The 17,772-nt window shown below is 45.7% G+C and overlaps 1 protein-coding gene across 1 annotated transcript in view; it reads right to left on the reverse strand.

Moving 5' to 3' along the window:
- Positions 1-17,772, reverse strand: part of LOC124789271 (calcium/calmodulin-dependent protein kinase cmkB-like) — a 370,210-nt gene that overhangs the window by 209,661 nt on the left and 142,777 nt on the right. The gene's annotated exons all lie outside the window — the stretch shown is intronic.

Below are 17,772 nucleotides of genomic sequence, written 5' to 3' on the forward strand. Positions count from 1 at the left end.
ACCGCATACCATTCGGGGGAGAGGTTACACGAAGCGCGCGAAATTGGCTGTGATTGTATTGAGTTAAAATCTAAAACGCGTAGTAACCACCGTAAATGATGTTGAGGAAAGTTCCTTACTTTAATGTGCTAGTCCATAGATTTTGACGTTAATTTACCGTTCATTTAACAAAAGTGTAACTTAACTAGAACGATTACCACCAACTACGTTTAGACACGAAGCAGAACGTCAGTTTTTTATTGTTATTTTATTTGGTTTCAGGCAGAAGGCATTTCAGCAGATACAATTGTTTCACTTAATGATAGAAAAGGGCAATGAACTGCGCCCACGTATACCCCGAGGTGACAAAAGTCATGGCACCTGTACATGGTTCATGTGAAAAGCCGTCCGACGTGATTACGACCGAACGACGGGACTTAACAATATGCCAACGCAGAATGGTAGTTGGAGCAAGATACATGGTACATTCCATTTCGCAAATCGTTATGGAATTCAATATTCCGAGATCAACACTGTCAAGAATACGCCGAGAATAATGAATTTCAGACGTTACTTCTCGCAATGGACAACACAGTGGCTAACGGCATTCGCTTAGCGACCGAAAGCAGCGGCTTTTGCATACAGTTGTCAGTGCTAACAGACAAGCAACACTGCGTGCAGAAAAGTGCGGCGAAATTTGGCGTTACTGGGCTACGGCAGCAGACGACCGAGTGAGTACTTTTGCTAACAGCACGACATCGCCTGCAGCGCCTCTCTTCGGCTCGTGACCAAATCGGTTGGACCCTGGACCACTAGAAAACCCTGGCCTGGTCAGATGAGTCCCGATTTCAACTGCTACGAGCTCATGGTACGACTCGAGTGAGCCGCAGACTCAAGAAGGCCATGGACCGAAGTTGTTAAGAAGGCACTGCTACAAGCTCGTGATGGCTCCATAATGGAGTGTCTCTGTTAACCTGATAGACTGAGTCTTCTGGTACAAGTGAATCATCTGGTCCAACTGACTGGAAATGGTTATGTTTGGCTACTTTGAGACAATTTGCAGACATTCATGGACTATATGTTCCCAAACAACATTGGAATTTTTATGGGTGACAATGCGCCAATTCACCGGGCCACATTTGTTCGCGATTGGCTTGAAGAGCATTCTGGACGATTCGAGCGAATGGTTTGGCCACCCATATGGCTCGATATGAAACCCACTGAACATTTACGGGACATAATCGGGAGGTCAGTTCGTGCGCAAAATCCTGCACCGGCAACACTTTCGCAATTATGGACGGCTATAGAGGAAACATGGCTACATATTTCTGCAGGGGACTTCCAGCCACTATCTGAGTCCATGCCACATCGAGTTCCTGCAGCCGCGCGGTCTGGTGCGCTGCAGTCATGGACTGTGCGGCTGGTCCCGGCGGAGGTTCGAGTCCTCCCTCGGGCGTGTGCGTGTGTGTGTGTGTGTGTGTGTGTGTGTGTGTGTGTGTGTGTGTGTGTCCTTAGGATAATTTAGGTTAAGTAGTGTGTAACCTTAGGGACTGATGACCTTAGTAGTTAAGTCTCATAAGATTTCAAGCACACACGCACACGAGTTCCTGCATTACGCCGAGCAAAAGGAGGTCCGACACGATATTAGGAGGTATCCCATTGACTTTTGCTACCTCAGTGTAGAAAACGCAAGAGCAGTGCTGACGCTCGAACATGTGCTGACATTTGTTAGACCGTGGTTACGCGGATAGTTTGTGCGTAATCACAAGTGACGCCCACTCCACGTGACATAGTTATATCCTGTTTGTAATTCAGCAGTTACCTTAGTACTTTCGTTGACTCTCAGACTGAAAGAAATGATACCCGGCAGCTCACTGCATCCTTGCAACCTGATAGTCACAAAACGGCCTACTTCTGGATCTAACTGATATGACAAACTATTGTGAGTAAGTTTGTCGCAGCACTTCGCCGCTCTAGGATGCAGCCGAGACGATAAACGCGGCAGACGGTGAGACGCCAAATGAACGGGGTGGGCGTGCCGACAGACGGCGACACCTGATAGCGTCGGCCGAAATGAAAGGCGTCCCACTGCGCGACCGCGCTGCGCCTATCTCTTCCTGCGCGCACATCCTGCCACCGCTCGCTATCTGCCGCGCCTTCCGCGAGATTACCGCATCCGCCGGCGGATATTCGCAACTGCGATGACTACAAGCACGGCCTCGACGTGCAGGCATCGAGAAACAATCTGTCCGTGTAGTCAAGAATGTGACGCAAAATTACAGTAGCTGCTGCCCTATGTAAGCCGAGATAGTGACTCGGGAGCAACTTCAGTAAGAGCCAGATGCTCTCTTGGAAATATAACGCTCCCGCCGCCATAAACGCAGTAGTTCGGCACACTGCGTTGCGGGGGACGTCTTCAGCCTTTTTACTGGCACTCGACGCGCCAAGTCGAGTGTAGGATGGGTAACACGCTCGATGTCTGAAGATTTTGTAGCGGCCTCTTCTGAGTCGTGTTCTGTGAGTGTGAACGAGGAAAAGCCTAAGTTTCGATAACCCAATCGAAAACAGTTACATAATTATTTTTTGTTTGTTTGCTAGCACAAGTCTACTATTTGGCACACATTGAAATCATAGTGGCCCAGTACTGCATCGAGCCGCTGACGGGGTCAAAACAAAATGACACAATATATTCAACCAACGAGATAGCGGAATCACCAAAAGCTGTTCAATAAATAGTCTAGTCGTTTCCAGGCAAACAGTTACGGTCCAGAGACCATATTCGAGTCATGGATTAACAGTACTTCAAATTTACGAGTGGTTACTTGGCATGAAGCAAACACTATTTTTATGCAGACATTGTTGTTGTTGTTGTTGTGGTCTTCAGTCCTGAGACTGGTTTGATGCAGCTCTCCATGCTACTCTATCCTGTGCAAGCTTCTTCATCTCCCAGTACCTACTGCAACCTACATCCTTCTGAATCTGCTTAGTGTATTGATCTCTTGGTCTCCCTCTACGATTTTTACCCTCCACGCTGCCCTCCAATGCTAAATTTGTGATCCCTTGATGCCTCAAAACATGTCCTACCAACCGATCCCTTCTTCTAGTCAAGTTGTGCCACAAATTCCTCTTCTCCCGAATCCTATTCAATACCTCCTCATTAGTTACGTGATCTACCCACCTTATCTTCAGCATTCTTCTGTAGCACCACATTTCGAAAGCTTCTATTCTCTTCTTGTCCAAACTGGTTATCGTCCATGTTTCACTTCCATACATGGCTACACTCCATACAAATACTTTCAGACATGCTTCTACTAAAAATCCATATTTGGTGCCTCGGAACGATTCTTGAGACTTCAAGTACTGTTGATCGGCGGCTTAAAAATGGTCGCTTGACCAAGGCCAATTTCGGTTGTGGGACATCGTGGAATATTCCCGCTTCAGCCACTATAGTACACGAGGCGGCCCTACAGTAGCCTTCAATATGGCGCCACGGAGATGCGTTCCAAACAGAGAACTGTCATTGAGTTTCTTTTGGATGAAAACCGGAGCATCGCAGACATTCACAGCCGCTTGCAGAGTGTCTACGGAGACCTGACAGTGAACGAAAGCACTGAGTCGTTGGGTGAGGCGTCTGTCCTCATCGCAACATGGTCGCGCAAACCTGTCCTATCTCCCGCGTGCCGGCTGGCCACACACAGCTGTGACTCCTGCAGTGTAGGGACGTGCGGACACTCTCATTCGAGATGATCGACGGATCACATTGAAACGCCTCGCTGCTCAACTGGGCGTCTCTGTTGGCAGTGCTGACACACTCGTCCGCCAGTTGGGGTACCCAGAAATGTTTGCACGCTGGGTTCCTCGGCGCTTAACAGAAGACTTCTATCTGTTTCACCCAATGAAGCGAAGGAGCAGTACGTGGATGATGGAGAAGTTATTGATGCAACAAGATGATGGCTCTGAGACGTCGCGCAGTAGAGTGGTATCATGCGGGCATACTCTCCTCTCAGCAAGGTGGCGTTAAGATCATCGGATTGAACTGAGAGTATGCTGAAGAACAGGGTTTTGTAGCCGAAAGATTAGGGAATAGTATGGTGTATTGGAATCCTGAATAAAAACCAAGCAATAGTGGACACCAAAAGATGCTGAAGAAGATCCCAGCTGAGGGGTCGAAACGCGGATTATTTTAGAAGAAATATGACGCGGCCTAACAACCCGGAAGATTTTAACTTTAGTAAAAACCAACCTGCTTTCAGAAACAAGTATGTTGCATCACTTACTGAACGCCCCTCGTATTCGTCTGGAATTAACTATTCAGTACAACATTTTTGACGGCCCCACAGTGTAGCCCGTTAAATGCACTGAAGCTGTGCAGCACTATTTACAGAAATTATTTTGATTTGGAAGTTAGTGGCAAACTTGTCACAAACGTGTCAACAGATATACAATGAAATGCGGAAGATGCTGCTTAGCTATCGTGGCGATGTATTATTGACCAAGAAAGCTGTTTATCGTAGTTATTTACGTACGTCACATTACTCCACTTATTTTGTGTCAGTCACTTTTACGCAACGCTCGCGTTATCTGCTATTAATAATATACTCATCAGTTGGTTCTACTACGAAAATCGTCAGTGGAATAAGAATTGGCCACCAGTGACATTAAATCCTTAAGAAGCTTCGTAAATTTTACATCCTTGGTATGAATTCGGACTGATTCGCAGCTGCACCTACGGATATTACCAATACAGTTTGATTTGTTGGCTACTATTATGACAACAGATCGCAGTCTCCGAAACTTCCTTCGTTTGCTTTTACATTTACATCCCTACTCCGCAAGCTGGACAGCGGAGGGTACCATGTACCACTTCCTCAATTCCTCTCCTGTTGAACTCTCAAATAGCCGAGGAAAAAAAACGACTGTTGTATGCCTTCGTAGAGCCCTAAAATGTCTCTTATCCTCGTGGTCCATACGCGAAATGTACGTTGGTGGCTGTAGAATCGTTCTGCAGTCAACTTCATATACACGTTCTCTAAATTTTCCCCAACAGTGTTCCGTGAAAAGAAAGTCGTCTTCCCTCCGGGCATTCCAACTCGAATTCACGGAGCACCTCCGTAACAATGGCGTGTTGATCGAACTTACCGTGAACAAACCTAGCGATATAGTGAAGAATGCAGGTTCCAAACTGCCACTGCAAGAAGGAATTTTTCAATGAATAATATAGCGCGCGCGTGTGTGTGTGTGTGTGTGTGTGTGTGTGTGTGTGTGTGTGTGTGTGTGTGTGTGTGTAGCACCGCCGAGTGTCGCGCCCTCGGTGTGACATGGGTGGCGAGGCAATGGCGTGGACCTTAAGCATTTTAGCTGCCCACTCCGCCCGGACAAATATTTGGCGTGTTAAAGGTCAGGGGAAACCTCGGCACAGTCACAAATCGTGTATACTCTGGAGGCGCGCACAGAAGGAGGCAGCCTGGGAACGACTTTTCCAACCGACTCGGACACGTGCTCGTTTCCGCAAAAGTTTCCAGCGTCCGGCGTCATCGAGACCGTGACGACGGTTCTGACAACAGTATACAGGTCCCGGAACCGACGGCAAACGACTTTCAGAATTATATTTCTATTAACTCAGCAACAAACCGAAGTCTGCACACTGAACGGTAATTCGCGTGGGAACATTGTCACAAATCGTTCAAACGTAAACAAAAACGAGAATAAACCATACTGGATTACAAAGTAAAATGGTTCGCACAAAGTCCGTAGGAAACACCAACAAATATTTAAATGTTCTTAATAATGCACGTCTGTCACCATTACACTTTCTCGATACAAGAAAACTCCTTACTATGCCGCATAGCTGCTGTTTTCGGCGACCCGTACGTAACTGCGTACTGGAATACACGATCGTTTCCCATTAATGCCGTCTCCGGCCTAGCTGGAGACTAAAACTTTTAGTTGGTTTCTCCACGTTCTGACCGTCAACACCTCCTTGTGGCCCAATGTAGAACTTGATGATGTTTGGAGCAAGTTAGTAATTTGGACGGCTGGTCACATTTTCACAGCACCTGCCTGATTGAGATAGTGACAGACTGCAGTGAGTGACAGGGGCAGTCTAATTTTAATAACCAGCTATGTTAATAATAAAAATACTCTTTTTTTGTTCTTTGTTGTATGTTAGTTGCACGTTGTTCTCTTCCTTTCTGCAGTTCATATTTATATAATTGTCTACAGGATGTTCGGGTTTCTAATTCAATAAGAATGTGAAATCTGGTGGACTTCCTGCAGAATTACACATATACTTTCAGTCATGTGACTTCACAGTACAATTCAATGAAACACACATATCTCGTTCTTTATCTTCACACTTCCGACTCGTGCAACGAGCTCCGCTAAAGAACAGAGATTTTCATCTAAAAACATGTAGCAAAGAAATTGATATCAATTACCGAACTATTTATGTAAAATAATCTTTGGGACATATATTTCATACATAAAATACAAGTAATCGTCTATCTTTCTCGAGAAGTTCATAATCATCCTTGCAATTGTATTAAGTACTTATAAACATTGACATTTAAATATTTTCGCGTAGCTTTGTAGCAGTGGAGTTTTGGTTTTTAAGTCTTCACCGCGGTATCGTTCATTCCATATGATCCAAGGTCGGGTAGTACATTTACCTCACTATAAACAGTTTTATTACAACGTGGGCGTGAATTTATGTCCAGCGTATTCAAACTCATTTCAGACATGGGATTTTCACAAAATTGCCAGCGGCAATCATGTTTCGTCAACGCTACTCCACTTTTAAACAGTAAGTCATTTTAGTGACATTTTACTTGAAAACGTCATCCTGGCTCATCAGCAACAGCAGAACATACTAAGGACTTCGGCGATAAAAACCCTGTTGCTCTTTTAGTTTTCTAAAGCCGTCTATCCAGCTTACTTCACACCGCCTTCTGGGCCTTACGAATGCTTTGAATTTAGGAAATAACTTCCTTGGTCCAGCTGCCACCCCTCCGTCTGTCTACACGTCTCGCTTACTTCCATTTCATTTTTACTAAAAGCCATAATTACGTCTTCCGCTCTCGTTTCTTCTCTGATCCATTCGCCTGTTTTCCAGTTTCTCGCAACGTACATCTCTCCTCTGCCCGCTGTTTTTTTTAATGCTTCTCGCATTTAATGTCCACATCTCACTGGCGCAAGCCAACACCAGTAACAAAAATACTGTGTTTAGGACGAATAAGGAACTTTGTTTTGAAAAGCGTATTTAGTTCATCGAAAGTACTTCTGGTTCTGTTTGCTGTTCTGTTTCTTTCTTGTCCCGTACATCCAGTAGTTTTCTGCAACTGTCTCCAATACAAAAATTTTAGCCACTGGCTCTGTTGGTGTCACTGTTAATTTGTACCCATTATTTTCGACTTGTTGATTCTTGTGTGAGTTTTGTACAGAATAAAATCGTGGAATGTCCTCAGCAAAATGGAGGTAGCTCAGGTGGTTTCCAACACTATTCATAAATAAGAACACAAACAGACAATACCAACGGAGAAAATTGCTTTTGGATAAGTCACAAGGGATACAGTTAAGATTTTGCTTTGGTTGCTTAAACACTATTGTCACTGCTAGTTCCGTAATGTTGCTACTTTCTCGACTCATAATCTGACATTCACCGTTCGGGTGCCTAATTGCGCAGCAAAAAAAAGGCTCTGAGCACTATGGGACTTAACGTCTGTGGTCATCAGTCCCTTAGAACTTAGAACTACTTAAACCTAACTAACCGAAGGACATCACACACATCCATGCCCGAGGCAGGATTCGAACCTGCGACCGTAGCAGTCGCGCGGTTCCGGACTGAGCGCCTTAACCGCGAGACCACCGCGGCCGGCAATTGCGCAGCAGACAGCATTCAGAACACATGCCAAGTTCGGTGCCGGCCTGTGAAGCAAAACTGACCACTCGTGAAGGCGAGTCACAGCACAAGAGCACTGCAGTGTGTCATTCGCCACGACTGACCTGTGACACGAAAGTCACTCGTGTAAAAGGGACTTCGGCTGTAGAAGTTCTCCTTGGACAAGGTGTGTCAGGGTGATGGCACTGTACGTGCACGCCTTCTGTGGCACACACCTCAACCAGCAAGCGTGGGTGGGTACTGAGAAAGCAGCACAGGCCCCGGCGTCGAACCACGGCCCGCGCCCCCGCGCGCCTATCGCGTTTCATTTGCACGGCGGTGCCGGCCAGTGAGTCAGCCGCTTTAATTTGGCTCCCCTCTCCTGCAATATGCGGGATGGCACCGCATCGCTACAGGGGGGAGCCTCTCGTAATACTCGAATGTGTATTCCGGTCACAGGCAGGCAGGCAGGCAGGCCCTCACCAGCTCTGCTGTCTACTCGAGTACTGCCATCTTTGACAGCGGCGTCGTAACGTGACGTGACCATTCTCTCAGTATGTCAGTCCCCTGCTGACTAGGGGACCGTATGAGCTTCCCCTCTCACCGGTTTTATTCGTACTGCGCCGACCAGAGTGACCGAGCGGTTCCAGGCGCTACAGTCTGGAACCGCGTGACCGCTACGGTCGCAGGTTCGAATCCTGCCTCGGGCATGGATGTGTGTGATGTCCTTAGGTTAGTTAGGTTTAAGTAGTTCTAAGTTCTAGGGGACTGATGACCTCAGAAGTTAAGTCCCATGGTGCTCAGAGCCATTTATTCGTACTGACACGCTGTGTAGGGCAGGACTAGGACTTTAAATATGGGTGAAGAGGAAGACGTAACTACTTTCGAGAAACTAGAGGCTGAAAATCTTAGGCGTGCTTATATACTTTTCGTGGTCGCTAATATGCAACATGCCCGTAGCCGAGCGAGTAAGCGCTTAGTTTCGCAAGCGCCATGGATGTAATCTCGCTTCCGGTACTACTATATTGTGAGTTACCTGCACCAATATTCGGTGCTATGCTTCGATATGCGCGGTACGCCGCCGAACTGAATGTAGAGCAAGTTTGTTCCGCAACAGACACATTGAAAAAACCCATGGACATGCAAAAATTCAGCTTTCCTTATGTCTGCCGAACGTCGCGATTCTTACTGTTTACCATATTTCTAAAATCAGTATCATCGTGATACGTGCAATGCCCCATAGGTTACACATTATACTTGTCGCAAACGTAGACACAATAAAATACATAAAATGACCATTATTTCTCTTTTTTCATGCTAAAAATTAGGAAAATAGTAAATGACTGATTGTATACCAATACCGTTCACTCTCGTAATAAATCTGTTGTTCGAATTGAGTGGGAATGAAAAATAAATTACTGGCAACGGGATTACATCCACAGCCAATCGACGAACGGAACTACATGCTTCCTCGCTCGGCTGCAGATCCCGCGAACACTAGTGCCCCGAAAAACCTTGCAGCACAAGCAGGCCTATAATTTTAAAACTATTTTCTCAAAAACGGTAGAAAGTTACGTCTTCCTGTGTACATATGTTACATTTCTAGGCGTGTCCTACACACCCTGTGAATACGAATCAAAGAAGAAGTTCGTACTGTTCCCTTGTGAGGCATCTGACCAGACCAGCGCAGCAAGTAATTGACATCACCAAGTAATTCAGATCACTGAAACATTGAGACAGTGGTAAATTTTGATCACGGAGTCGTTAGATGGCCCAATGTGACTGATAACATTGACTATACGGCATTTGCTCAAAAAAAATTCTCAAGAAACAACCACTGTGTTCCAGCTAAGTCACAACAGGGGGAAAAGCTCCAGGTATTCGCTTCGTGCATCGTGAGGCCCCTTGCAATGCCCCACAAAACTGACAGGAACTGTCTTCATAGCGGTTAATCGTGATACTGAGAAGTATTCCTTAATTCACTCTTCCATTTCATTGCAAGTGCTTTAAAGAAACAAACTGATGTTCAATAAGGATATACTCACATGTCCAAAGTTCAGACCGTAAGTTGCCCTAAATTCCCAAAAGGCTGGGGTGCCAGACGAAGCCATGCTTGGGAACAAGCAACTGATCGAACTGTGGGGACAGAAAGCTTTTCTTTTGCTAATTGTCGGTATGTGTTTTGCATTAACTCTGATTAAAAATGGCACGGCTGAACAAAAATGTCGTACAGAACTAAAACCGGAATCTGAAGACTTGAAAAATGGACGATCAATCGTAGGCGGAATAGCAACCGCACCAAATACCATCCCGACTATTTGTTAATCAGTAAGTGGATAGTTTGCGGCTGTTATGCATATATTAAGAGGCCTTAACAGAATACTCTAGCATTGGGAGCTCACCACCACCACCACCACCACCACCACCACCAACACAACAACAACAACAAAAAGATTTTAATATACTAGGGTACTTCTGCAACGGCGCCAGTAGCTATACCAAACATAAACCGAACTAGTTTTCCCATAAACTCAGTATCTCTACAACTACCTTTCCCTCTCATTACTCGGTAAGACATTATGATGCAGATCCATTAATTCAGCAAAGAGAACTAGTTTTTCTACCTCTAAAGAATACGGTACTGTGTGAAATAAAAAGGCGCGGGTTCATGGCGCAATACGAAACTGTGCTTGACTTTAATCTCGAGCAACATGTTTCCAATGGCAGAGGCCAACTGTTTGTTTATTTTCACATTTTGGTCGCCCTAGGACCACCAGAATAGCTGCTTCAGATTTATCGAGTTTTACCCATATTGTTTCATTCCCTCAAAGCGTTGTGGGACAATACGAAGTTGTATACTGCAAGGGAGGAAAATAAACAGCTGGATCAGGCAGCACCATCGGAGGTGGATGATGTAATTATAAATGGAATGCAAATGAAATAGATGCTAGATGGGTCAAGGTATTTGCTGTATTACACAAATGAGAAGAAAACGCGCAGGAGGGGTGCTGGTGGCTGAAGATGACAATGTCTGGAAAAGTCTGAGAGATTCCTTCATCCGTTAAAGGATACCAGATGGATAATGATGAAAGGCAGCTATCAGGGTGATGTTTTTTCCTCATTCCTTCAGTGTCTAAGCAGAAATGTTCAAACGTGTGTAAATTTCTAAGCGACCAAATTTCTGATCATCGGTCCCTAGACTTCCACACTACGTAAACTTATGCTAAGAAGAACAAAACACACACACACACACACACACACACACACACACACACACACACACACAACGCGCGCGCGCTCGCTCAAGGGAGGACTCGAACCACCCGGAGGGGGCGGGGGTGAGGGTGAGGGGTCGGGGGGTGGAGACCGCGCAATCCGTGACGTCGTGCCTTAAACCACGCGGCCACTACGCGTGGCGTCTAAGCACATTTAGAAGACTTTTGGTTTTGTTCAAGACAATGGATACAGACAATCCTACAACTTTGTCGACGAACAAAGAATGCGGAAAAGTGAGAGCCAACAGCCAGCGCACGACACGGAATTCTCAATTACCATTACAACTGCGACAACAGCACAGCTACTGACGGATCATGGTTGAAGTTAATGCGTACAAACTGAACACAAACATGGTCATCTGTCAAATATTGTCCGTGAACACAAGCGCAGCACGCTCTCAAGTATCCTGCGGCGGATTTTTCGGCTTGTAGATTGTCCGTCCGTGCACAGTTCTCCAATTTTTGTAAAAAATCAAATCGAAGCCTTAAGTACACTGATGTCACGAGAACGATTATTTTCGTTTACAATACGAACTTCTGGTTGTGAATACACAGATGACGAAACCATATGCGAGTAGTAAAATAGCGATGTCTATAAATCGCGCTTTGAGAAGCTAAGCTATGCGGATCTCGTAAACAATCAAACTGTGTACGGCAGAGGACAATAGCGAAGACGAGGTGATCGAGGCACTGAAATGCGTCGATCTGTTAGATCACGCAGGACAGAATTCATTTGACTAGTTCTCCGAAAAATTGGAACCATTGTCTGAAAAAGTGTATTAAAAAACAGGAAACTTTGGACGATTATTTACCGAACATAGACAAGCTACGTGGTAGAAATACAGCGTGTTTTAAGCGTAAATTTGTAAATAAGTTGTTAGTTTACGGTAAATATCATGTAATTGATGCGGCGGGCTTTCAAATGGTACATACAGCATGTTTTGTACATACAGTACATTGTTTCCGGTAAAAAAGAACGCTATATTGTGCATTATCCGTGTTCTTCGCGTTACCCGTGGAGTCTCGGGTCTGCATTAACCCCAAGATAATCGGGTGCTTGCTATATTTTTAAGGCCCGATCAAACAACAAGAAAAATGTTTTAGACGTAGAGCAACACCCAGAGATAACTAAATTCCCAAGCAATGGCAGTAGCCCATTTGGTTGGTGACTGCCTTGTTGAATGCGTGGAAGATGGTATTTTGTTTCATCCGTGTTAACGTCGAAGTCAATTGCGCTACGTTCACTACGTATGAACATTTTCATCCCCCATACCCTTACCTATTTGACTTCTCTTCCGTCGGCGCTCTCTCTCTCTCTCTCTCTCTCTCTCTCTCTCTCTCTCTCTCTCTCTCTCTCTCTCTCTCTCTGATTCATCACCTCGCGTGGTAAAATGGAAATGTCGTGTGGCTAGGGCCTCCCATCGGGTAGACCGTTCGCCTGGTGCAGGTCTTTCGATTTGACGCCACTTCGGCGACCTGCGCGTCGATGGGGATGAAATGATGATGATTAGGACAACACAACACCCAGTCCCTGAGCGGAGAAAATTTCCGACCCAGCCGGGAGATATTTGCCTTCCACGTCTCTGTCGAGGCACTCAAACGTCGGACAAAATTCGTTTGACTACACCGATCTTTTGGCCCCGGAATATGAGGTAGTCGCACAGGTCCAGGACGGGTGAAACACGCGAGCTGCACCGCCCTCGTGCAGTGCGCCCCCTCGCAGCTCTGGTCTGGCCACACAGGGCGCTGGCGCCAGTGGCAATTGAGCGTGGCGAAGCGCGCCACCAGTCATCGAATCCCGCCATTAATGAGGGAACGAAGGGTTGGCGTGACTCAGCCAATTCCCCCCACCTGCCCTGACTCAGCCGCCCTCTCCGGCTCGCGCCTCGGTTAACAAAATACACGCTACCGCTGCAGAAAAAAAACACGCCGTACTTGCTGCCACTGCGCTTGCGTATCCGTTCGCATATGTCCGTCTCTCCCATTCGCACATCACAGCCTTGCCTCGTTCGCAACATAGCAGGCCAGTGCCCGCCGTTTTTTGCAGCAGACAAACTACGTAATAAAATCAGCGCTCTCTGCGACGTAGAGCAGTCGCACTGAGCTGCATCTTCTGGCAAGAACGAGTGAAAGATCTAAGCTCTACCGTCGTCACATCGCGCTCTCCACAAGGCTGTTGTCAGACAAAACAAAACAAAACGGTTCAAATGGCTCTGAGCACTATGGGACTTTACATCTGACGTCATCAGTCCCCTAGAACTTAGAACTACTTAAACCTAACTAACCTAAGGACACCACACACATCCATGTCCGAGGCAGGATTCGAACCTGCGACCGTAGCGGTCGCGCGGTTCCAGACTGAAGCGCCTAGAACCGCTCGGCCACAGCGGCCGGCCAAAAAATAACACGAACACTACGAACATTATCAGCCTTATCTCATTAAAGTTATCCCGAATCTTAAAGAAAACAATACGTTACATGTCAATCAGACACAATAACAAGATGTATTTAGAAGTAGATTACAGCATATGGGCCGGCCGGGATGCCCGAGCGGTTCTAGGCGCTACAGTCAGGAACCGCGGCGACCGCTACGCTTGCAGGTTCGAATCCTACCTCGGGCATGGATGTGTGTGATGTCCTTAGGTTAGTTAGATTTAAGTAGTTCTAAGTTCTAGGGGACTGAAGACCTCAGAAGTAAGTCCCATAGCGCTCAGAACCATTTGAACAGCGTGTTGTCGGGAACAAAATCACTGAACGGCGCAATGAGTATGAATTTCCACTTCATAGAATACACCATCTCCGCCTCCCGCGTGTCGTATAGGGCACACGGAAAAGGCAACTTTTATCTGTATACTGTACTCACGTAACGCCAAAGATAAACGCGCCGATACTTTGCTGACCTTCCGCAGGGTGTCATTACCTAATGCAAAAAGTTCCAGCCGTCTGTGCCGTCAATGACATACGATACGAATACTATAAACATATTTTTCTAGTAGTAGAACTGAAGAGGTTAAGAAAACTTTTTTCTCGGTTTCCAAAAGACCACGTGTAGTAACAGCCCTTGAAAACTAGGCACTGATTCAACCTCCGTGTGGGGTTACTCTGCCAGTAACAGTGAATCATCAATCTGCACGTTGCTCTGAACACAGCGATGCCTTGCTGCCTATACTGTTTTTGCAATTCAACAAACAAATCGCTCAACCATCAACGAAAAAATCTATGTGAAAGGTGATACATTTTCAGGCGTTGAACTAACCATTTACTCAACATTCTACCATAAAAAAATTCACTGTTTAGTGTGGTGTAAAAAGAGTACATCCGGCTAGTCTCTGTCCTTGGGCTTGTTCGTTTCATTCATAACCAGCTTTGAGCCATTAAGTTTGATGAACCGTCACAAACGAAAAGCTGATTAACACGTCCAAATGAAATTGTCACCAGTATTTGGTAACACATTCCCGTTCTTTTACACAGTACGAGATTTAGAACTACAATGCTGGATTGCAAATCGATCGCGCCAGGGGAACTGAAAGGTTTTTTCATCTATTCTGTTGCGGGTGACTTGGTATCTTGTCATAATTTTGATAAAATGAGAGAAAATGTGTGTTATAGTGCTTCCCTTGTACAGTACTCTCTTCGACATGAACACTTCGCAGCAAGAACCAAAATATTACATTTCCCGTATAAAGTAAGTACTGAAATCGTACTTTGTCACGGCGTACTTCGAGGCTGCATATCGGAAGCCATTCAGTCCATGGTTTAATTGGTTTAATGCGTTCAACACACATCACGTAAGGCGTTTAACAGGAATGTCGGAACCGAGTCACGCGCTGTCATAAATATTTCTGGGTATTATTGAGAGCCGGTACGAACCGGCTTGAGCTTCTGTTCATTTGCTACGAGGGCTTAATACTAAATGGATCACAGTTTGTAATACGATTGAGGGGGGGGGGGGGAGATGCTTTTTCCTATAGTCGCAATTTATTCTGTCTAATGACCGCAACTAAATACAGTCATCAGGTTCTTCTACAACCAAAATATCACAGTAAATAGCTGAAGTATTGTTTAACAATTCCGCCTTTTATGATGTATTGCAGTGGAGATTGTTTGATTCTTTATATATTATTATTTACCACGTTATATTCAGAATTTTACATTTTTGGTATCTTCTACAGTGTGACTTATCACTTGTGCCCGTAATTTGTGTATATTGAAAGCATAAGACTGAGCTTTACTTTGAGCGCGTGGAAAAAAAAAAAAAAAAAGTGTGTGAATTGCTAAGGGACCAAACTGCTGAGGTCATCGGTCCCTAGACTTACACACTAATTAAACTAACTTATGCTAAGAACAACACACACACCCATGCCGGAGGCAGGACTCGGACCTTCGGCGAGAGCGGCTGGGCGTGTGTGACACGTGCGCTGTTTTAAGAGAGCTTGGCGACCGCTCTTCGGGGCTGAAGGCTTCCTATCTTTATCTACCACATTAGGTATCACAGAGAGAAAAACGTTTCCTGTAGAATATTTTAACTATGTACTGTGATCTTTTTTATAGTAGAACGGTCTGATGATGCTACTTGGTACCAAACTGTTAGTCAGTAGAGGAAAGAGAGACGGAAGAGTACAGCAAATAATTTTTAACTTTTTTTCTGACAGTATTGGTCACTGTTCGAACCGACAGTAAAAAAACTACAGCACAGCACCACACCTGTCGAATCACTGGAGGCCCTTCGTTGCGCCTGTGTGAATGAAGTCACGCATACGCTTCTCCCAGTTTTTAATTGTTTATTCAAGCAACCTTTTGTCTTTTGTAAAAAGTGGTGTTGTAAGTTTGCCATTATCGGTACAGCACACTGTTGTGTTTCGTTTTCTTTGACTGTTTTTGTTTGCGCACCTGAAAATGAGTGTTTGTAACAAGGAAAAGCTAATTTGTGCCTTTGAATGCTAAGTCAGAAGCGCTGAAACTACCTGACAAAGAAGAAACAATAAAAAATTGCTCTCCAATACGGTGCCGACGTAGTTAGTGTTGGTGACTAGCGAAGCAAGTGACTTAAATTGGAACAGCTTTTTTTCTAGGAAACGCCCTGAAGAATCTGTCAATCGAAAGATCTCAGTGTGATAAAAACGACTGAGGTGTTGTTCGTATGATTTATTCTGTTCGCCGTTTTATTTCTTTTCCCACATAAATGTTGATAGTCTGATCACCACTTAACATTTCCGGGCTGAGATGCCGTGGTCCATGTATCAGACTCTCCCCTGACGTTTCGTCTTCGACTGCGGAAGGCATCCTCCGAGGACAATCGGCGAACTGCAACGAGAGCGCGAGTGAGCGCCGTGTATATAAGCCATCCAGAGGGCGCCGCTGTCAATCATGTAACGTCGGCTGTGCTATGATCTCTGATATTGCCAACTTTCTCAACTGAAACTAATCGACTGTCAGGCTGTTGCAATGTTGACATCCGTATCTTATCCAGCTTAATGCCTTTCTCTTTTCTATTAAAATTATTGCAGTGTTTGGCAATCGCAATGGCCTCTCTGTACATTCGCGCATAATAATGCGACGTCTTTGCTATGACGGTCGTCTCACTAAACTTTATTTCATGGTCACCTTCCTGATTGACAGCGGCGCTCTCTGGATAGCTTATATATACGGCGCTCACTCGAGCTCTCGTTGCAGTTCGCCGATTGTCCTCTGAGGATGCTTTCCGCAGTCGAAGGCGAAACGTCAGGGGAGAGTCTTATGTTTGGACCACGGCATCTCAGCCCGGAAATGATAAGTGATGACAACACCTGCCGTGAAAGCCTTCATTCTATGTAATTAGTCTGAGTTTTCAACAGTTCGAGGTGGTCTCGGTCCCGTTCACCTCGAATTATCGAGACCCAACCGTACGTACCAAATGGTGGAGTAGCGATTAAGACATGGAATGATTTGGGTGTGCAGGGGTTCAAATCCCCACCAATCCATCGACATTTAAGTTTTCTAAGGCTAGGAAGGCTCCTTTGGAAAGGCCACGTCGATTTCCTTCCCTAACGCGGGCCTGTGCCCCATCTCTAATTACGTAGCTGTTGACGAGACGTTAAACGCCAATTTTCTTAAATTTTTTAAAATAACTTCGCCGAATCTGAAACAGGATGTAGTTAATGAAGACCGTCAAGCATCCTTCTCGAAATTTTACCTCGCTACCTCATCTATAAACCCTTTCCCCTCGTCCGATTTCCTACGAACACAAACACAGGTTTTGGGAGCTAATTGGGGCACATGGTTCTTCTTTCCTTCAAGATATGGCGAAACATGTAGCGAATTATCTCTGCCGCACATCAGTTTGTGTGAAACGTACGGCGGCTACCTGTCCGTATTAGCAACAAAGGCCCCAGCGGGCACCTCTGCACGGAGGAAAAGGAAAATTCCTAATAAGGCCAGCAGACCGTGCCTCAGGGCTGCTCTCTTTCTCTCTCAGCATCTAAGGCTGCAGGTGCAGATTAGATGCTGGCTCGGCGCCCGTCGGGGCACGAGGCGCCCGTGCTTTCCTCATAGCAATCGGCCGCGTGGCGTGCCAACGAGCGATGCCTTCGCCCGCCCCTCCCTGGCCGTAGAACCGGTTAACACGCAGCGCCGCTGGGACGCCGTCTACCGGGAATACGCTAC

This window comes from Schistocerca piceifrons, chromosome 3, assembly GCF_021461385.2.
Source record: "Schistocerca piceifrons isolate TAMUIC-IGC-003096 chromosome 3, iqSchPice1.1, whole genome shotgun sequence".
Classification (NCBI taxonomy): domain Eukaryota; kingdom Metazoa; phylum Arthropoda; class Insecta; order Orthoptera; family Acrididae; genus Schistocerca; species Schistocerca piceifrons.